The sequence below is a fragment of the Triticum urartu genome, chromosome 2A (assembly GCF_056163025.1).
Source record: "Triticum urartu cultivar PI428250 chromosome 2A, HENAU_Tu73, whole genome shotgun sequence".
NCBI lineage: Eukaryota > Viridiplantae > Streptophyta > Magnoliopsida > Poales > Poaceae > Triticum > Triticum urartu.
The window spans coordinates 728,203,985-728,211,058 of NC_141874.1; the positions used below are offsets into that span (position 1 = coordinate 728,203,985).

Genomic DNA, 7,074 nt, shown 5'->3' on the forward strand with positions numbered 1-7,074 from the left:
CACGAGTGTTCTACTAGCTTTTGTAACTTCCGTTTATAAATCAGCAACTAAGCATCAAGTTGCACACTAAATAATTGTTTTGGATTTCTTCTCGGTCATTCGTATTTAATTATTCAGATTTGCTTTAGACGAGTATTTTCCCCTATAGTTAAATGATATTTGTTGGAGAAATCAGTATTTTCTTTCCTTGCAGTTGCACTTTTATTCTACACCAATTCATAAAAAAAAAAGGTGCAATCGTTTGTATTTGTAATATTCATTTTTTTGTGTTCTTGTACCCGTACTTGTATTTTCAAATTTAAAACTTGCTCTGTTACCCTTTAAATATACACACTGCCTGCACAACTTTAAATGTGCAACATGTGTTTTGGTAACGTGCAACATCTGTACTTGAATACTTTCTCCGTTTTTATTTACTCCGCATATTAGCTTTGGCCGAAGTCAAACTTTATAAAGTTTGACCAAGTTTGCAGAAAACAATATGAATATTGACAATAACAAATCTATATAATGTGAAAATATATTCATTGATAAATCTAATGGTATTAATTTGGTGGTGGGTATGTTAATACATTTTGCTACAAACTTGATGAAAGTTTACAAAGTTATACTTTAGACAAAGCTAGTATGTGAAGTAAATAAAAACGGAGGGAGTACAATTTTTTTGTTTGTCGGCTACGGGTTACTTAGATGACGTAGCCGGTGGCTCGCCTGGTGCACGGCCCCAGGGTCGGTGTGTGTGATGGTGCCCTGTTGGGGGTGTGTCATAACGGTTTTCGTCCGGGTTTCCGTTAATTAATGGGCAAATGTCTTCTCCTTTTTATAATGAATTGGCCCTAAGGGACCGCATTTCAAAAAGAAGAAGAAGTTTTGAACAGCGTTTGAAATTTCAATCAAATTTATTACTGCTTCATCAAATATACATATTACAATGAAATCATTAAGCTCAATACTTCGGTCACGAGGCATGAAAAGAAAACTCTTGTTGAATATTGAAAACACACCCACGCACGCACAAGCACAGCAACAAGAAAATCATTTGTTTCAACTTTCAGAACAAGGGAAGCCACATGAATGTGAGCGAGTAGCACTTGCGGTCGTCTAATTGACTCCCGCCTCCGATCCTCCTGACACACCGGGGCCTCTCGGTCGAATCTCGACATGCTGCAAGAGTAATGAGCAGCACGGTGAGTTCTCTAGCTACACAACTGTAACTCTGCAAGTCTTGTGCAGTAGAAAACGCCGTCGAATTGTCTTTTCCGTGTAAAATGTGAACATACCTCCTGCACGGCCGGCGCCGGCGCCGACTTGGGGGCCTCCTCCCTGACCCCGGAGCGGCCACAGCCGGCGACGCGGTCGACGAGGCCGAAAAACCTATCCCTGAGCTGGGCGGCGAAGTTGGCCATGGTGGTGGAGGTGGAGCTAGCTGAAGTGAAGAGAGTGCACTGCACGCTGCCTCTCTCGAATCTGAATCACACGCAGGTAGCTCTAGTGCTTGATTTTGGTGGTGGAAGAGTGGTGTGAGTTCTGGGAGCGATGCGGAGGTCTCATTTATACACGACGCGGGGCACCAAACCCGTCAGCTTAGTGTTGCACTTGCACCCCCATCTATCATCATGGTTCATGCATCTGGGTAGGCCCGCAGCCCGTACGTCCAGCCGTCCAGGGATATTCAGATCAACGCAGCATCGTTTACCACGCAGATCTTGTGCAGAGTTGTTGAGTGCCAACATGCCGTCGTGTTAGCTGTGTCCATTGCTTGATATGATCACCTACTAGACTAGTGCTAGCTGCAATTTGCATGGATGACATGATTCGCCGGGCCGGGCCGGGCATCATGCCATCATATTATCCGATGTCGTGGGCACTTTCCACCTATTCTCTCGAGATCTCGAACCAGGGCCACCGTGAAACACTCTTCGTTGTTCGCTTATCGTACCTCTGCGCTCAATGAGCATAGTACAGAGTATAGACCAAACAATACAAATACGAGTAATAATGGCAAGATTGATAAGTAAGAAACAATCTCTCGGAACCGGCGTCCGGTACGTCAATGCGCTGTGTCGGAGTTGGTTCCTCGGCCGGTGAGCCTACTTAATAGCGGCATACGCAGTAGTGTAGCTAGGATATCACCACGCTCCGGCCCAGCTTGAGGGCAATGTGGCTACAGTGTGCTACAGTACACGACTGTAGCAATAAACAAGCCTAGCTTTTACCCTCACGCCCCGAGCCAAGGCCAGGGTGGCCTGGGACCTGCCTACGCCTGTGGGCATACGGACGAACAGGTATTGAATGGGTGTGGTAGATATTCGTCTCGTCCCATACAACTACTCCGGCATTGAACAAGCGAGGATATCGGTGACGCGACGCAGACAACTCCCTCGGCCGGAGCGACAAAATGCCGACATCAGTGAGAGGTCGCATCCTCTTTTAGCCGGCGTCATTGCGGAGCTGCTGCTCTACAGTTGTCTGAATGTGGGGAGTTGATGCCAGGTGGGAACACACGCGGACGAGGAAGGAGAGTTTTGGGTGGGGCAGTGTGGTCAGGAGCGGGTGTGGCAGGGATCCAAACGCCCGCAAAGCCCCCCCCCCCCCCCCCCCCACACACACACACCTTTGTCTCCGCTATGCGGAAAAAAGTCCGTCCGGACCGATACAGGCCCATGTCCAAGCAGCGTGGTCCGGACGTATGTGGGCGGTTTGAGGGTCAGTGTTAGAGAGGGAAAGTATCTAGTGCTCCCAGGCCTAGGGTGCTCCCGGTGCTCCGATGCGAAAAACATTTTTTAAAATGTTCAAAAAATTCTGAAAAAAATGCAGCACATCGACGGAACATCGATGTCTCTTGTCACAAAATTTCAAATCAAAATTCGAAACATTGCTCGAGATACAAAAATGACAAATTTGACATCAATGTGATAATGGGCCAAAACTAAAGCCCAACTTATGTTGTTTACAAAAAATTTGTCATTTTTGTATCTCAAGCAATGTTTCGAATTTTGATTTGAAATTTTGTGACAAGAGACATTGATGTTCCGTCGATGTGCTGCATTTTTTGCAGAATTTTTTGAACATTCGAAATATGTTTTTCGGATATTTGGAGCACCGGGAGCACCCCAAGCCTGGGAGCACTAGATATTTTCAGAGATGCCCTACTGGGTTGGATTGGTGATGGTTGTCTACTTTATTTCTCTTCCTACTTATTTTTATTATTTTATCTCTATTCTTTAAAAAGTTTTAAAAACTATTACAAGAACTATTTTTATTTTACTAGTCCCCCCATCCCATAATGTAAGAGCGTTTTCGACACTAGCGTAGTGTCCAAAATGCTCATATCTTATGGGACGGAGAGAGTGCTTTTATAAGACAATTGTTTGAAATGCATTTCAAAATTGTTAACTGTATATTCAAAAATATGTTCATCATATATTTTAAAAATATTATTGCGTGTTAGAAAAATATTTATCAATTAATGTTACATGTATTAAAAAATCATGTTATTAAAAAAAGAGTTCATGTATTTATAAGAAGGTAATTTTTATGTGTACTTAATGTTCATCGTGTACTCTAAAAAAATTATATCACTAAAAATAATGTTCACTTACTTATAAAAGATATTTGTGTAATTTTTACATGCAACTAGTATTTCAACAATTGTTTTAATAAAATATTCTATATATATAATGTTATATATATATATATATATATATATAATATGGAAATGCATCCTACTACCGGGTGTAGTTACACCCATTTCTCATATACTACTATGTGATTGTATATACTCTACTTTATTATTTTTAGTATGTTCATATACTATATCTAAAATACTCTAAAGTGAGTTATATGAAAAAATTGCAAGTGAGCTTATAGTTTTATTGTATTTGTAAAATACATACATATTTGTACGTGAAATGGAGTATGCACAAAATATGGTACATACTATCAAAAAAAGTATTATATATACTACATAAACATTCTTATATAGTACATACTACACGTACATACTCTCCGATATGATATATACTACCTAAAACATATGAAACAAAAGTGAGAGTGACTACACCCGGTAGTAGGAAAAATTTGGGAAAGTAGAACAGGAAAGAAAAACAAAATAGGAAAAAGGAAAAATATGAATACAAATGCAAAATAAAAAAAAGATCAAAATTGAAAATTAAACCAGTTAAAACTAAATTTAAAAACTTGGAAAATCTGGTCAGAAACAAAGGACGGAAAACCACAGTGGAAATCCGTGAAAAAACAACAAGAAAATCACATAGGCAAAACCGTCGATGCCACCACACCCTCCTACTGGCCTGGGCCTGTGAGTGGCGCGCTTGGGCGAGCAATATCATTTGCTCGGTAGGAGCAACATATAGCATTTCTGGTTGGTCACTGTAGATGGTTGGCTTCTCATTTGCGTCTCCACACATGGTTTGGAACCTTGAATAATAGATTGATTATCTAATACCTCTGTTCCATAACATAAGAACATTTTTCAAACTATTTTAGCTTCAAAAATGTTCTTATATTATGGGATGGAGAGAGTAGTTTACTAAAATATGCAATCAGATAATTTTCACATTTAAAGCACGAAACTATAGATAATTGTTTTACATATTTTAGGGGTTTTATAACGAAACCAACTTATTTTTGTAGCTTTCGTTTATAAATTAGCAACTAAGCATAAAGTTGCACACTAAAGAAGTGTTTTGGATTTCTTCCGGATCATTCATATTTAATTATTCAGATTTGCTTTAGACGCGTGTTTTCCCCTATAGTTAACTATTATTCATTGGAGAAATCACTATTTTTTCTCTTGAGTTACACTTTTATTCTACACCAATTCAAAAAAAATGCGCAACCATTGTATTTGTAATATATTCATTGTTTTTGTTCTTGTACCTGTACTTGTATTTTCAAATTTAAAACCTGGTGTGTTACCCTTTAAATATACACACTGCCTGCACAATTTAAAATGTGCAACATGTGTTTTTGTAATGTGCAACATCTGTACTTGAATATACTCCCTCCGTGTTTATTTACCGCATATTAGCTTTGGCTGAAATCAAACTTTATAAAGTTTGATGAAGTTTGTAGAAAACAATATGAATATTGACAATAACAAATCTATATAATGTGAAAATATATTCATTACTAAATTTAATGGTATTAATTTGATGGTGTATATGTTAATATATTTTGCTGCAGACCTGATGAAACATGAAAGTTTACAAAGTTATACTTTAGACAAAGCTAATATGTGAAGTAAATAAAAACGGAGGGGGTACCCTTTTCTGTTTGTACTACTAAATATGTTTTGATAATTTATTTTGCTCTTATAAAATGCAACTTGTTTTCTTAATGTGCAATATTTTTGATGTGTGGAAATGAATTTTTGTGAATGAAGTTTTTATAGGTTTCTTGCATTTTTTTCTTCACTTTTCTTGTTGCTGGTCTACTAGAACTTTGTGTTGCCGAAATTCTTGTTTTTCATGTTTCTCTTGCCTGTGGTGCATAGAAAATCCAACCGACTGGAATGTATAAAAACAAATTGCATTTTGACTTGTGAACAGCTGAACCCTAGTTATTATATGGCCTGTTTTTTAGTCTGCATCAATGGCTCAAAAGAAAAATTGGTTATCTCTACTCCTATAAAAATCCGGGGGTGATGATGTTGTGTCTGTCATTCTTGATTTACAACCATCGGATCTGCATCTAACGGACAGGAGGCAATTTGTGGCGATTTTGCAAAAGGCGCGCGTACTAAGGTAGATATTTTTACATAACCCACTGTCTCTCTCGACTAGCCACATCTCAGAAAAAAGCTTCGTACAAACAGGCAGTAGTCGACAGTGTCATAACCGATCTACCGCGGCGGCTGTTGTCGGAGCCGTCCAGCCCATGCTCCTCTCCACCCTGTCGCCCACCACTAGCACAACTCTCCCCTCCTTGCTGTCTCCTCCGCTCCCTTCCTTCCTCCGCCGGACCATGACAAGTATGACACCGACATCGCCAGTCGACTGACACGTCTCCTGCTTCTCCTCTGTTGCAGTAGTTCGACCACCCATCATTAACACCACATCCTCCTCATCCTCACCATCCACGCCGCCCCCTCCCACATCTCCTCCGACGATGACCTACGCATCGCAACTTTGCCTCCGGCGGCGGCTGTGCCCCCAACAAAGCCCCTCATGCCTCCTCCATTTCTTGCTGCAGCGGCCCCCTGCCACCACTGCCCCCGGCTACGTGTTGCTCATCCTCGGCAACATTACATCCACCTACTACTAGCAAGGAGCAGATTTCTTGTGATTTGTGTTTCTCCTGAAGCATATCTTTTGCTTCCAAAGCAGGCATTTGGCCTCTGCTTTTACAGCCACCGTTTATTCCATTCACAGATATTGTGATGTATAATGACCACGGAAACATGCATAATTAAACTTATCTTGCCTAGTCTCAAACTAGTCTTGTGAAGCACTACTTCGACTTCGAAACCAGGCTTACTTTCTTTTCGCTATCTGTTATTTAGTGTAAAATCTTCTTGTGAGACCATCTATTTTTTTACTGATGGAGGTGACTGGTTTTCATTGTTTGAAATAATAAATGCTTTGTTTGCGCTCTACTCCTATGAAAGAGCTCGTGTTTTGTTCTCTAAGAGTTGACCCAATTGCGAGTATTGTAGTATTTTGTTTCCAGCGAGGAACTCATTGAAATACATGTGAGAAGTGGCTTAATAGTTTCTCTCATGAAATATTATCAGACTAACAGATTTGATGGTGTCATATTCAACATGTTTTTCGTTAACCGGTGATAAAGATATGTGATGTACATGTGTAGTCTGATAAGATTTACTATTTTGTGTAATACCAGATCAATCATTAAGTGAGGAAATTTGGTTATGTGGATCTAGGGGGCCTAGAAATCTATTTTATTTGAAAAGGATATTTAAAAATTCCAAGACAATTGATTTTTCCCTCCGGTATAGTTGTTCTCCACAAATATGTAAAATTCCATTAAATAATATATGATGATGTGCAGGCTGTGAAACAAATCAAACAATTTAGCCTCAAAACAAAA

General features: G+C 39.7%; 1 long non-coding RNA gene across 1 annotated transcript; it reads right to left on the bottom strand.

Annotated features, from left to right (window-relative positions):
- Positions 1–880: 880 nt before the first annotated feature.
- On the bottom strand, positions 881–1,570 carry LOC147987266 (uncharacterized). Its single transcript, XR_015615281.1, has 2 exons — positions 1,281–1,570; positions 881–1,164 (listed from the first exon to the last, which is right to left on the bottom strand). It is a non-coding gene; the product is annotated as an uncharacterized LOC147987266 (long non-coding RNA).
- Between the last annotated feature and the right edge of the window lie 5,504 nt (positions 1,571–7,074).